Here is a 15663-nt window from a genome sequence, read left to right as displayed (position 1 = left end):
CAGTTCTCCATGGCCTGTCCTGCCTTTCTGGATTTTACACTTTTTTCAGATGGCCCTTTTGACCGGGGGGAAGTGAGACTTCATTGTAGTGCAGATTTCCTTTGCAAGCTTGCTTGGTTGGCCAAAAAGGGCGTATGCGTTTTTTCCTGAATATATTCAGGAAAAAACGCATACGCCCTTTTTGGCCAAGTGCATCATTGTGGACGTTCTGCCTCTTTTCCTATGCTTTCAATGCAATTCCAGTCTACCTCCTGAAATCGGTTTCCTGCAATTCTGCCCCGCTTTCAAGTCCTCTTGGCAGCCTTACTTCAGTCTATTTTTGGACGATAGCTGTCATTTATAACTCTGCAGGTTTGTGAATTACAGTGCCCCTGAGCTCCTTTCTTCAACTCGCTTTCTTGTGACCTGGCCGCAACACCGCAGGATGGCTTCAGGCCCTAATCTGGTTCCGGCACGGCACGCTGAGCCTTTGGTTATTTCCTCTTCCTGGTGGGAAATGAGAGTTAAATTTGCCCGTTCAGACACCTCCAGCTAGTCTCTCATTGGTTCTCGCTATTCCTGTTCATCTTCCGCAGAAATTGCAAACTGGGCCAAACAGGAGGTTAAAGGGACTGACTCTCCAAGTCGGGAGAGTGTTAGTAAAGCGTCTGGAATGTTGCACCCGAGTACCAGGGTACGAAAACTGAGACATATTTGAACACGTCTCCCGATCACATGGTTGATCATACTCTAGGTTCCACATGCATGTTTTAGCTGAAGGAAGAATACCTTAAACCTGGGTAGTTGAAACCCGTGGAATGGGTACCATGCAATATGACTTCAAAGGGTCTTCATTTGCGCACCGAACCTCTCCAATCCTATCACTGCTGCGTTTATGCCCCTGTACACATGCTTGATTCTCTTTTGGAGACATAGCAATCCATAGGTTTTAAGATACTTACTAGTCAGGAACATTCTTAGGCGTTTAATATGGGGTGTTGAGTCCATTTCGTTGAGCAAGGAGTAGCTCTTGTCTATTCCATATTTGACTTAAGGAACTTTATCTGTGCTCATTTCAATCTCTGGTTTTATGCAGCACCCCAACTCACCTTTACCCTTAAGCAAGCATAAGTTGGTTTTCTAAATTTGAGACCCTGTTCTGTTCTGTAATTCAGTTCCTGTGTAGCCTAGTTTACATTCCGTGTATTACTGATATCTTATGATGTTTCTTTTTCTGTGTGACTTATTTCAGTTAGAATCATCGTACCAGAATCCACTCATTATGCTGCTACGGGCCTGATGACATAGATTTCATTGCTGAGTGATACTGCATTGTACGTAAGTACCACAAGTTCTTTATCCATTTTTCACTTTCTGCGAAGTTGAACTTGTACTGTAAACGAGGTTCTTGTAAACAGAGCCGTTCCAAACTTTGGGGTGGCTGTGTCTTTTTGATTTTAATTTCCCTAAGCTATAGGACCATAAGTGGAAGTGCCCTAGGTTCTGTTGCTTTGTTTTTTAGATGTTTCAGGAAACACCATACACTTCTCCCGAGTGGTTGTTGGCAATTTACATCCCGCCCTTCAGCATAACAAGGCTCCCAGTTCTCCATGGCCTGTCCTGCCTTTCTGGATTTTACACTTTTTTCAGATGGCCCTTTTGACCGGGGGGAAGTGAGACTTCATTGTAGTGCAGATTTCCTTTGCAAGCTTGCTTGGTTGGCCAAAAAGGGCGTATGCGTTTTTTCCTGAATATATTCAGGAAAAAACGCATACGCCCTTTTTGGCCAAGTGCATCATTGTGGACGTTCTGCCTCTTTTCCTATGCTTTCAATGCAATTCCAGTCTACCTCCTGAAATAGGTTTCCTGCAATTCTGCCCCGCTTTCAAGTCCTCTTGGCAGCCTTACTTCAGTCTATTTTTGGACGATAGCTGTCATTTATAACTCTGCAGGTTTGTGAATTACAGTGCCCCTGAGCTCCTTTCTTCAACTCGCTTTCTTTTGAGATGGCCGCAACACCGCAGGATGGCTTCAGGCCCTAATCTGGTTCCGGCACGGCACGCTGAGCCTTTGGTTAATTCCTCTTCCTGGTGGGAAATGAGAGTTAAATTTGCCCGTCCAGACACCTCCAGCTAGCCTCTCATTGGTTCTCGCTATTCCTGTTCATCTTCCGCAGAAATTGCAAACTGGGCCAAACAGGAGGTTAAAGGGACTGACTCTCCAAGTCGGGAGAGTGTTAGTAAAGCGTCTGGAATGTTGCACCCGAGTACCAGGGTACGAAAACTGAGACATATTTGAACACGTCTCCCGATCACATGGTTGATCATACTCTAGGTTCCACATGCATGTTTTAGCTGAAGGAAGAATACCTTAAACCTGGAGAGTTGAGACCCGTGTAATGGGTACCATGCAATATGACTTCAAAGGGTCTTCATTTGCTCACCGAACCTCTCCAATCCTATCACTGCTGCGTTTATGCCCCTGTACACATGCTTGATTCTCTTTCGGAGACATAGCAATCCATAGGTTTTAAGATACTTACTAGTCAGGTACATTCTTAGGCGTTTAATATGCGGTGTTGAGTCCATTTCGTTGAGCAAGGAGTAGCTCTTGTCTATTCCATATTTGACTTAAGGAACTTTATCTGTGCTCATTTCAATCTCTGGTTTTATGCAGCACCCCAACTCACCTTTACCCTTAAGCAAGCATAAGTTGGTTTTCTAAATTTGAGACCCTGTTCTGTTCTGTAATTCAGTTCCTGTGTAGCCAAGTTTACATTCCGTGTATTACTGATATCTTATGATGTTTCTTTTTCTGTGTGACTTACTTCAGTTAGAATCATCATACCTGAATCCACTCATTGTGCTGCTAAGTGCCTGATGACACAGATTTCATTGCTGAGTGATATTGCTTTGTAAGTAAATACCACAACTTCTTTATCCATTTTTCACTTTCTGCGATGTTGAACTTGTACTGTAAACGAGGTTCTTGTAAACAGAGGCGTCCCAAAATTTGGGGTGGCTGTGTCTTTTTGATTTTAATTTCCCTAAGCTATAGGACCATAAGTGGAAGTGCCCTAGGTTCTGTTGCTTTGTTTTTTAGATGTTTCAGGAAACACCATACACTTCTCCCGAGTGTCTGTTGGCAATTTACATCCCGCCCATCAGCATAACAAGGCTCCCAGTTCTCCATGGCCTGTCCTGCCTTTCTGGATTTTACACTTATTTCAGATGGCCCTTTTGACCGGGGGGAAGTGAGACTTCATTGTAGTGCAGATTTCCTTTGCAAGCTTGCTTGGTTGGCCCAAAAGGGCGTATGCGTTTTTTCCTGAATATATTCAGGAAAAAACGCATACGCCCTTTTTGGCCAAGTGCATCATTGTGGACGTTCTACCTCTTTTCCTATGCTTTCAATGCAATTCCAGTCTACCTCCTGAAATCGGTTTCCTGCAATTCTGCCCCGCTTTCAAGTCCTCTTGGCAGCCTTACTTCAGTATATTTTTGGACGATAGCTGTCATTTATAACTCTGCAGGTTTGTGAATTACAGTGCCCCTGAGCTCCTTTCTTCAACTCGCTTTCTTTTGAGCTGGCCGCAACACCGCAGGATGGCTTCAGGCTCTAATCTGGTTCCGGTACGGCACGCTGAGCCTTTGGTTATTTCCTCTTCCTGGTGGGAAATGAGAGTTAAATTTGCCCGTCCAGACACCTCCAGCTAGCCTCTCATTGGTTCTCGCTATTCCTGTTCATCTTCCGCAGAAATTGCAAACTGGGCCAAACAGGAGGTTAAAGGCGCTGACTCTCCAAGTGGGGAGACTGTTAGTAAAGCGTCTGGAAGGTTGCACCCGAGTACCAGGGGAGGAAAACTGAGACATATTTGAACACGTCTCCCGTTCACATGGTTGATTATACTTGGGTTCCACATGCATGTTTTAGCTGAAGGAAGAATACCTAAAACCTGGGTAGTTGAAACCCGTGGAATGGGTACCATGCAATATGACTTCAAAGGGTCTTCATTTGCTCACCGAACCTCTCCAATCCTATCACTGCTGCGTTTATGCCCCTGTACACATGCTTGATTCTCTTTCGGTGACATAGCAATGCATAGGTTTTAAGATACTTACTAGTCAGGTACATTCTTAGGCGTTTAATATGCGGTGTTGAGTCCATTTCGTTGAGCAAGGAGTAGGTCTTGTCTATTCCATATTTGGCTTAAGGAACTTTATCTGTGCTCATTTCAATCTCTGGTTTTATGCAGCAACCCAACTCACCTTTCCCCTTAAGCAAGCATAAGTTGGTTTTCTAAATTTGAGACCCTCTTCTGTTCTGTAATTCAGTTCCTGTGTAGCCAAGTTTACATTCCGTGTATTAGTGATATCTTATGATGTTTCTTTTTCTGTGTGACTTACTTCAGTTAGAATCATCGTACCTGAATCTACTCATTATGCTGCTACGGGCCTGATGACATAGATTTCATTGCTGAGTGATACTGCATTGTACGTAAGTACCACAACTTCTTTATCCATTTTTCACTTTCTGCGATGTTGAACTTGTACTGTAAACGAGGTTCTTGTAAACAGAGCCGTTCCAAACTTTGGGGTGGCTGTGTCTTTTTGAATTTAATTTCCCTAAGCTATAGGACCATAAGTGGAAGTGCCCTAGGTTCTGTTGCTTTGTTTTTTAGATGTTTCAGGAAACACCATACACTTCTCCCGAGTGGTTGTTGGCAATTTACATCCCGCCCATCAGCATAACAAGGCTCCCAGTTCTCCATGGCCTGTCCTGCCTTTCTGGATTTTACACTTTTTTCAGATGGCCCTTTTGACCGGGGGGAAGTGAGACTTCATTGTAGTGCAGATTTCCTTTGCAAGCTTGCTTGGTTGGCCAAAAAGGGCGTATGCGTTTTTTCCTGAATATATTCAGGAAAAAACGCATACGCCCTTTTTGGCCAAGTGCATCATTGTGGACGTTCTGCCTCTTTTCCTATGCTTTCAATGCAATTCCAGTCTACCTCCTGAAATCGGTTTCCTGCAATTCTGCCCCGATTTCAAGTCCTCTTGGCAGCCTTACTTCAGTCTATTTTTGGACGATAGCTGTCATTTATAACTCTGCAGGTTTGTGAATTACAGTGCCCCTGAGCTCCTTTCTTCAACTCGCTTTCTTGTGACCTGGCCGCAACACCGCAGGATGGCTTCAGGACCTAATCTGGTTCCGGCACGGCACGCTGAGCCTTTGGTTAATTCCTCTTCCTGGTGGGAAATGAGAGTGAAATTTGCCCGTCCAGACACCTCCAGCTAGCCTCTCATTGGTTCTCGCTATTCCTGTTCATCTTCCGCAGAAATTGCAAACTGGGCCAAACAGGAGGTTAAAGGGACTGACTCTCCAAGTCGGGAGAGTGTTAGTAAAGCGTCTGGAATGTTGCACCCGAGTACCAGGGTACGAAAACTGAGACATATTTGAACACGTCTCCCGATCACATGGTTGATCATACTCTGGGTTCCACATGCATGTTTTAGCTGAAGGAAGAATACCTTAAACCTGGAGAGTTAAGACCCGTGTAATGGGTACCATGCAATATGACTTCAAAGGGTCTTCATTTGCTCACCGAACCTCTCCAATCCTATCACTGCTGCGTTTATTCCCCTGTACACATGCTTGATTCTCTTTCGGAGACATAGCAATCCATAGGTTTTTAAGATACTTACTAGTCAGGTACATTCTTAGGCGTTTAATATGCGGTGTTGAGTCCATTTCGTTGAGCAAGGAGTAGCTCTTGTCTATTCCATATTTGACTTAAGGAACTTTATCTGTGCTCATTTCAATCTCTGGTTTTATGCAGCACCCCAACTCACCTTTACCCTTAAGCAAGCATAAGTTGGTTTTCTAAATTTGAGACCCTGTTCTGTTCTGTAATTCAGTTCCTGTGTAGCCAAGTTTACATTCCGTGTATTACTGATATCTTATGATGTTTCTTTTTCTGTGTGACTTACTTCAGTTAGAATCATCATACCTGAATCCACTCATTGTGCTGCTAAGTGCCTGATGACACAGATTTCATTGCTGAGTGATATTGCTTTGTAAGTAAATACCACAACTTCTTTATCCATTTTTCACTTTCTGCGATGTTGAACTTGTACTGTAAACGAGGTTCTTGTAAACAGAGGCGTCCCAAAATTTGGGGTGGCTGTGTCTTTTAGATTTTAAATTCCCTAAGCTATAGGACCATAAGTGGAAGTGCCCTAGGTTCTGTTGCTTTGTTTTTTAGATGTTTCAGGAAACACCATACACTTCTCCCGAGTGGTTGTTGGCAATTTACATCCCGCCCATCAGCATAACAAGGCTCCCAGTTCTCCATGGCCTGTCCTGCCTTTCTGGATTTTACACTTTTTTCAGATGGCCCTTTTGACCGGGGGGAAGTGAGACTTCATTGTAGTGCAGATTTCCTTTGCAAGCTTGCTTGGTTGGCCAAAAAGGGCGTATGCGTTTTTTCCTGAATATATTCAGGAAAAAACGCATACGCCCTTTTTGGCCAAGTGCATCATTGTGGACGTTCTGCCTCTTTTCCTATGCTTTCAATGCAATTCCAGTCTACCTCCTGAAATCGGTTTCCTGCAATTCTGCCCCGCTTTCAAGTCCTCTTGGCAGCCTTACTTCAGTCTATTTTTGGACGATAGCTGTCATTTATAACTCTGCAGGTTTGTGAATTACAGTGCCCCTGAGCTCCTTTCTTCAACTCGCTTTCTTGTGACCTGGCCGCAACACCGCAGGATGGCTTCAGGCCCTAATCTGGTTCCGGCACGGCACGCTGAGCCTTTGGTTATTTCCTCTTCCTGGTGGGAAATGAGAGTTAAATTTGCCCGTTCAGACACCTCCAGCTAGTCTCTCATTGGTTCTCGCTATTCCTGTTCATCTTCCGCAGAAATTGCAAACTGGGCCAAACAGGAGGTTAAAGGGACTGACTCTCCAAGTCGGGAGAGTGTTAGTAAAGCGTCTGGAATGTTGCACCCGAGTACCAGGGTACGAAAACTGAGACATATTTGAACACGTCTCCCGATCACATGGTTGATCATACTCTAGGTTCCACATGCATGTTTTAGCTGAAGGAAGAATACCTTAAACCTGGGTAGTTGAAACCCGTGGAATGGGTACCATGCAATATGACTTCAAAGGGTCTTCATTTGCGCACCGAACCTCTCCAATCCTATCACTGCTGCGTTTATGCCCCTGTACACATGCTTGATTCTCTTTTGGAGACATAGCAATCCATAGGTTTTAAGATACTTACTAGTCAGGAACATTCTTAGGCGTTTAATATGGGGTGTTGAGTCCATTTCGTTGAGCAAGGAGTAGCTCTTGTCTATTCCATATTTGACTTAAGGAACTTTATCTGTGCTCATTTCAATCTCTGGTTTTATGCAGCACCCCAACTCACCTTTACCCTTAAGCAAGCATAAGTTGGTTTTCTAAATTTGAGACCCTGTTCTGTTCTGTAATTCAGTTCCTGTGTAGCCTAGTTTACATTCCGTGTATTACTGATATCTTATGATGTTTCTTTTTCTGTGTGACTTATTTCAGTTAGAATCATCGTACCAGAATCCACTCATTATGCTGCTACGGGCCTGATGACATAGATTTCATTGCTGAGTGATACTGCATTGTACGTAAGTACCACAAGTTCTTTATCCATTTTTCACTTTCTGTGAAGTTGAACTTGTACTGTAAACGAGGTTCTTGTAAACAGAGCCGTTCCAAACTTTGGGGTGGCTGTGTCTTTTTGATTTTAATTTCCCTAAGCTATAGGACCATAAGTGGAAGTGCCCTAGGTTCTGTTGCTTTGTTTTTTAGATGTTTCAGGAAACACCATACACTTCTCCCGAGTGGTTGTTGGCAATTTACATCCCGCCCTTCAGCATAACAAGGCTCCCAGTTCTCCATGGCCTGTCCTGCCTTTCTGGATTTTACACTTTTTTCAGATGGCCCTTTTGACCGGGGGGAAGTGAGACTTCATTGTAGTGCAGATTTCCTTTGCAAGCTTGCTTGGTTGGCCAAAAAGGGCGTATGCGTTTTTTCCTGAATATATTCAGGAAAAAACGCATACGCCCTTTTTGGCCAAGTGCATCATTGTGGACGTTCTGCCTCTTTTCCTATGCTTTCAATGCAATTCCAGTCTACCTCCTGAAATAGGTTTCCTGCAATTCTGCCCCGCTTTCAAGTCCTCTTGGCAGCCTTACTTCAGTCTATTTTTGGACGATAGCTGTCATTTATAACTCTGCAGGTTTGTGAATTACAGTGCCCCTGAGCTCCTTTCTTCAACTCGCTTTCTTTTGAGATGGCCGCAACACCGCAGGATGGCTTCAGGCCCTAATCTGGTTCCGGCACGGCACGCTGAGCCTTTGGTTAATTCCTCTTCCTGGTGGGAAATGAGAGTTAAATTTGCCCGTCAAGACACCTCCAGCTAGCCTCTCATTGGTTCTCGCTATTCCTGTTCATCTTCCGCAGAAATTGCAAACTGGGCCAAACAGGAGGTTAAAGGGACTGACTCTCCAAGTCGGGAGAGTGTTAGTAAAGCGTCTGGAATGTTGCACCCGAGTACCAGGGTACGAAAACTGAGACATATTTGAACACGTCTCCCGATCACATGGTTGATCATACTCTAGGTTCCACATGCATGTTTTAGCTGAAGGAAGAATACCTTAAACCTGGAGAGTTGAGACCCGTGTAATGGGTACCATGCAATATGACTTCAAAGGGTCTTCATTTGCTCACCGAACCTCTCCAATCCTATCACTGCTGCGTTTATGCCCCTGTACACATGCTTGATTCTCTTTCGGAGACATAGCAATCCATAGGTTTTAAGATACTTACTAGTCAGGTACATTCTTAGGCGTTTAATATGCGGTGTTGAGTCCATTTCATTGAGCAAGGAGTAGCTCTTGTCTATTCCATATTTGGCTTAAGGAACTTTATCTGTGCTCATTTCAATCTCTGGTTTTATGCAGCACCCCAACTCACCTTTACCCTTAAGCAAGCATAAGTTGGTTTTCTAAATTTGAGACCCTGTTCTGTTCTGTAATTCAGTTCCTGTGTAGCCAAGTTTACATTCCGTGTATTACTGATATCTTATGATGTCTCTTTTTCTGTGTGACTTATTTCAGTTAGAATCATCATACCTGAATCCACTCATTGTGCTGCTAAGGGCCTGATGACACAGATTTCATTGCTGAGTGATATTGCTTTGTAAGTAAATACCACAAGTTCTTTATCCATTTTTCAATTTCTGCGATGTTGAACTTGTACTGTAAACGAGGTTCTTGTAAACAGAGCCGTTCCAAACTTTGGGGTGGCTGTGTCTTTTTGATTTTAATTTCCCTAAGCTATAGGACCATAAGTGGAAGTGCCCTAGGTTCTGTTGCTTTGTTTTTTAGATGTTTCAGGAAACACCATACACTTCTCCCGAGTGGTTGTTGGCAATTTACATCCCGCCCATCAGCATAACAAGGCTCCCAGTTCTCCATGGCCTGTCCTGTCTTTCTGGATTTTACACTTTTTTCAGATGGCCCTTTTGACCGGGGGGAAGTGAGACTTCATTGTAGTGCAGATTTCCTTTGCAAGCTTGCTTGGTTGGCCAAAAAGGGCGTATGCGTTTTTTCCTGAATATATTCAGGAAAAAACGCATACGCCCTTTTTGGCCAAGTGCATCATTGTGGACGTTCTGCCTCTTTTCCTATGCTTTCAATGCAATTCCAGTCTACCTCCTGAAATCGGTTTCCTGCAATTCTGCCCCGCTTTCAAGTCCTCTTGGCAGCCTTACTTCAGTCTATTTTTGGACGATAGCTGTCATTTATAACTCTGCAGGTTTGTGAATTACAGTGCCCCTGAGCTCCTTTCTTCAACTCGCTTTCTTGTGAGCTGGCCGCAACACCGCAGGATGGCTTCAGGCCCTAATCTGGTTCCGGCACGGCACGCTGAGCCTTTGGTTAATTCCTCTTCCTGGTGGGAAATGAGAGTTAAATTTGCCCGTCCAGACACCTCCAGTTAGTCTCTCATTGGTTCTCGCTATTCCTGTTCATCTTCCGCAGAAATTGCAAACTGGGCCAAACAGGAGGTTAAAGGGATTGACTCTCCAAGTCGGGAGAGTGTTAGTAAAGCATCTGGAATGTTGCACCCGAGTACCAGGGTACGAAAACTGAGACATATTTGAACACGACTCCCGATCACATGGTTGATCATACTCTGGGTTCCACATGCATGTTTTAGCTGAAGGAAGAATACCTAAAACCAGGGTAGTTGAAACCCGTGGAATGGGTACCATGCAATATGACTTCAAAGGGTCTTCATTTGCTCACCGAACCTCTCCAATCCTATCACTGCTGCGTTTATGCCCCTGTACACATGCTTGATTCTCTTTCGGAGACATAGCAATCCATAGGTTTTAAGATACTTACTAGTCAGGTACATTCTTAGGCGTTTAATATGGGGTGTTGAGTCCATTTCGTTGAGCAAGGAGTAGCTCTTGTCTATTCCATATTTGGCTAAAGGAACTTTATCTGTGCTCATTTCAATCTCTGTTTTTATGCAGCACCCCAACTCACCTTTCCCCTTAAGCAAGCATAAGTTGGTTTTCTAAATTTGAGACCCTGTTCTGTTCTGTAATTCAGTTCCTGTGTAGCCAAGTTTACATTCCGTGTATTACTGATATCTTATGATGTTTCTTTTTCTGTGTGACTTATTTCAGTTAGAATCATCATACCTGAATCCACTCATTGTGCTGCTAAGGGCCTGATGACACAGATTTCATTGCTGAGTGATATTGCTTTGTAAGTAAATACCACAACTTCTTTATCCATTTTTCACTTTCTGCGATGTTGAACTTGTACTGTAAACGAGGTTCTTGTAAACAGAGCCGTTCCAAACTTTGGGGTGGCTGTGTCTTTTTGATTTTAATTTCCCTAAGCTATAGGACCATAAGTGGAAGTGCCCTAGGTTCTGTTGCTTTGTTTTTTAGATGTTTCAGGAAACACCATACACTTCTCCCTAGTGGTTCTTGGCAATTTACATCCCGCCCATCAGCATAACAAGGCTCCCAGTTCTCCATGGCCTGTCCTGCCTTTCTGGATTTTACACTTTTTTCAGATGGCCCTTTTGACCGGGGGGAAGTGAGACTTCATTGTAGTGCAGATTTCCTTTGCAAGCTTGCTTGGTTGGCCAAAAAGGGCGTATGCGTTTTTTCCTGAATATATTCAGGAAAAAACGCATACGCCCTTTTTGGCCAAGTGCATCATTGTGGACGTTCTGCCTCTTTTCCTATGCTTTCAATGCAATTCCAGTCTACCTCCTGAAATCGGTATCCTGCAATTCTGCCCCGCTTTCAAGTCCTCTTGGCAGCCTTACTTCAATCTATTTTTGGACGATAGCTGTCATTTATAACTCTGCAGGTTTGTGAATTACAGTGCCCCTGAGCTCCTTTCTTCAACTTGCTTTCTTGTGACCTGGCCGCAACACCACAGGATGGCTTCAGGCCCTAATCTGGTTCCGGCACGGCACGCTGAGCCTTTGGTTATTTCCTCTTCCTGGTGGGAAATGAGAGTTAAATTTGCCCGTCCAGACACCTCCAGCTAGTCTCTCATTGGTTCTCGCTATTCCTGTTCATCTTCCGCAGAAATTGCAAACTGGGCCAAACAGGAGGTTAAAGGCGCTGACTCTCCAAGTGGGGAGAGTGTTAGTAAAGCGTCTGGAATGTTGCACCCGAGTACCAGGGGAGGAAAACTGAGACATATTTGAACACGTCTCCCATTCACATGGTTGATCATACTTGGGTTCCACATGCATGTTTTAGCTAAAGGAAGAATACCTTAAACCTGGAGAGTTAAGACCCGTGTAATGGGTACCATGCAATATGACTTCAAAGGGTCTTCATTTGCTCACGAACCTCTCCAATCCTATCACTGCTGCGTTTCTGCCCCTGTACACATGCTTGATTCTCTTTCGGAGACATAGCAATCCATAGGTTTTAAGATACTTACTAGACAGGTACATTCTTAGGCGTTTAATATGCGGTGTTGAGTCCATTTCGTTGAGCAAGGAGTAGCTCTTGTCTATTCCATATTTGGCTTAAGGAACTTTATCTGTGCTCATTTCAATCTCTGGTTTTATGCAGCACCCCAAGTCACCTTTACCCTTAAGCAAGAATATGTTGGTTTTCTAAATTTGAGACCCTGTTCTGTTGTGTAATTCAGTTCCTGTGTAGCCAAGTTTACATTCCGTGTATTACTGATATCTTATGATGTTTCTTTTTCTGTGTGACTTATTTCAGTTAGAATCATCGTACCTGAATCCACTCATTATGCTGCTACGGGCCTGATGACATAGATTTCATTGCTGAGTGATACTGCATTGTATGTAAGTACCACAAGTTCTTTATCCATTTTTCACTTTCTGTGATATTAAACTTGTACGGTAAACGAGGTTCTTGTAAACGGAGGCGTCCCAAACTTTGGGGTGGCTGTGTCTTTTTGATTTTAATTTCCCTAAGCTATAGGACCATAAGTGGAAGTGCCCTAGGCTCTGTTGCTTTGTTTTTTAGATGTTTCAGGAAACACCATACACTTCTCCCGAGTGTCTGTTGGCAATTTACATCCCGCCCATCAGCATAACAAGGCTCCCAGTTCTCCATGGCCTGTCCTGCCTTTCTGGATTTTACACTTTTTTCAGATGGCCCTTTTGACCGGGGGGGAAGTGAGACTTCATTGTAGTGCAGATTTCCTTTGCAAGCTTGCTTGGTTGGCCAAAAAGGGCGTATGCGTTTTTTCCTGAATATATTCAGGAAAAAACGCATACGCCCTTTTTGGCCAAGTGCATCATTGTGGACGTTCTGCCTCTTTTCCTATGCTTTCAATGCAATTCCAGTCTACCTCCTGAAATCGGTTTCCTGCAATTCTGCCCGGCTTTCAAGTCCTCTTGGCAGCCTTACTTCAGTCTATTTTTGGACGATAGCTGTCATTTATAACTCTGCAGGTTTGTGAATTACAGTGCCCCTGAGCTCCTTTCTTCAACTCGCTTTCTTGTGACCTGGCCTCAACACCGCAGGATGTCTTCAGGCCCTAATCTGGTTCTGGCACGGCTGCTGAGCCTTTGGTTAATTCCTCTTCCTGGTGGGAAATGAGAGTTAAATTTGCCCATCCAGACACCTCCAGGTAGTCTCTCATTGATTCTCGCTATTCCTGTTCATCTTCCGCAGAAATTGCAAACTGGGCCAAACAGGAGGTTAAAGGGACTGACTCTCCAAGTGGGGAGAGTGTTAGTAAGCGTCTGGAATGTTGCACCCGAGGACCAGGGTACGAAAACTGAGACATATTTGAACACGTCTCCCGATCACATGGTTGATCATACTCTAGATTCCACATGCATGTTTTAGCTGAAGGAAGAATACCTTAAACCTGGGTAGTTGAAACCCGTGGAATGGGTACCATGCAATATGACTTCAAAGGGTCTTCATTTGCTCACCGAACCTCTCCAATCCTATCACTGCTGCGTTTATGCCCCTGTACACATGCTTGATTCTCTTTCGGAGACATAGCAATCCATAGGTTTTAAGATACTTACTAGTCAGGTACATTCTTAGGCGTTTAATATGCGATGTTTAGTGCATTTCGTTGGGCAAGGAGTAGCTCTTGTCTGTTCCATATTTGACTTAAGGAACTTTATCTGTGCTCATTTCAATCTCTGGTTTTATGCAGCACCCCAACTCACCTTTACCCTTAAGCAAGCATAAGTTGGTTTTCTAAATTTGAGACCCTGTTCTGTTCTGTAATTCAGTTCCTGTGTAGCCAAGTTTACATTCCGTGTATTACTGATATCTTATGATGTTTCTTTTTCTGTGTGACTTACTTCAGTTAGAATCATCATACCTGAATCCACTCATTGTGCTGCTAAGGGCCTGATGACACAGATTTCATTGCTGAGTGATATTGCTTTGTAAGTAAATACCACAACTTCTTTATCCATTTTTCACTTTCTGCGATGTTGAACTTGTACTGTAAACGAGGTTCTTGTAAACAGAGCCGTTCCAAACTTTGGGGTGGCTGTGTCTTTTTGATTTTAATTTCCCTAAGCTATAGGACCATAAGTGAAAGTGCCCTAGGTTCTGTTGCTTTGTTTTTTAGATGTTTCAGGAAACACCATACACTTCTCCCGAGTGTTTGTTGGCAATTTACATCCCGCCCATCAGCATAACAAGGCTCCCAGTTCTCCATGGCCTGTCCTGCCTTTCTGGATTTTACACTTTTTTCAGATGGCCCTTTTGACCGGGGGGAAGTGAGACTTCATTGTAGTGCAGATTTCCTTTGCAAGCTTGCTTGGTTGGCCAAAAAGGGCGTATGCGTTTTTTCCTGAATATATTCAGGAAAAAACGCATACGCCCTTTTTGGCCAAGTGCATCATTGTGGACGTTCTGCCTCTTTTCCTATGCTTTCAATGCAATTCCAGTCTACCTCCTGAAATCGGTTTCCTGCAATTCTGCCCGGCTTTCAAGTCCTCTTGGCAGCCTTACTTCAGTCTATTTTTGGACGATAGCTGTCATTTATAACTCTGCAGGTTTGTGAATTACAGTGCCCCTGAGCTCCTTTCTTCAACTCGCTTTCTTGTGACCTGGCCGCAACACCGCAGGATGGCTTCAGGCCCTAATCTGGTTCCGGTACGGCACGCTGAGCCTTTGGTTATTTCCTCTTCCTGGTGGGAAATGAGAGTTAAATTTGCCCGTCCAGACACCTCCAGCTAGCCTCTCATTGGTTCTCGCTATTCCTGTTCATCTTCCGCAGAAATTGCAAACCGGGCCAAACAGGAGGTTAAAGGGACTGACTCTCCAAGTGGGGAGAGTGTTAGTAAAGCGTCTGGAATGTTGCACCCGAGTACCAGGGGAGGAAAACTGAGACATATTTGAACACGTCTCCCGTTCACATGGTTGATCATACTTGGGTTCCACATGCATGTTTTAGCTGAAGGAAGAATACCTTAAACCTGGAGAGTTGAGACCCGTGTAATAGGAACCATGCAATATGACTTCAAAGGGTCTTCATTTGCTCACCGAACCTCTCCAATCCTATCACTGCTGCATTTATGCCCCTGTACACATGCTTGATTCTCTTTCGGAGACATAGCAATCCATAGGTTTTACGATACTTACTAGTCAGGTACATTCTTAGGCGTTTAATATGCGGTGTTGAGTCCATTTCGTTGAGCAAGGAGTAGCTCTTGTCTATTCCATATTTGACTTAAGGAACTTTATCTGTGCTCATTTCAATCTCTGGTTTTATGCAGCACCCCAACTCACCTTTACCCTTAAGCAAGCATAAGTTGGTTTTCTAAATTTGAGACCCTGTTCTGTTCTGTAATTCAGTTCCTGTGTAGCCAAGTTTACATTCCGTGTATTACTGATATCTTATGATGTTTCTTTTTCTGTGTGACTTACTTCAGTTAGAATCATCATACCTGAATCCACTCATTGTGCTGCTAAGGGCCTGATGACACAGATTTCATTGCTGAGTGATATTGCTTTGTAAGTAAATACCACAACTTCTTTATCCATTTTTCACGTTCTGCGATGTTGAACTTGTACTGTAAACGAGGTTTTTGTAAACAGAGCCGTTCCAAACTTTGGGGTGGCTGTGTCTTTTTGATTTTAATTTCCCT

The 15663-nt window shown here is 43.8% G+C and overlaps 1 long non-coding RNA gene across 27 annotated transcripts in view; it reads left to right on the top strand.

Moving 5' to 3' along the window:
- The window catches only part of LOC307181468, a 1676472-nt gene that overhangs the window by 1539393 nt on the left and 121416 nt on the right, over window positions 1-15663 (top strand). Inside the window, exon 1 of one of the 27 annotated variants that reach the window (XR_013826834.1) lies at window positions 12353-12375. The exons of the other annotated variants lie outside the window; for them this stretch is intronic. This is a non-coding gene — a long non-coding RNA (uncharacterized lncRNA). Of the gene's footprint in view, window positions 1-12352; window positions 12376-15663 lie in introns of those variants that run through there. 27 annotated transcript variants of the gene reach the window in all.

The sequence above is a fragment of the Stenella coeruleoalba genome (assembly GCF_951394435.1).
Source record: "Stenella coeruleoalba genome assembly, contig: scaffold_28, whole genome shotgun sequence".
Taxonomy (NCBI): Eukaryota; Metazoa; Chordata; class Mammalia; order Artiodactyla; family Delphinidae; genus Stenella; species Stenella coeruleoalba.
Note: the sequence above shows the minus strand (reverse complement) of the source record. Positions and strands in the feature narration are given on the sequence as shown.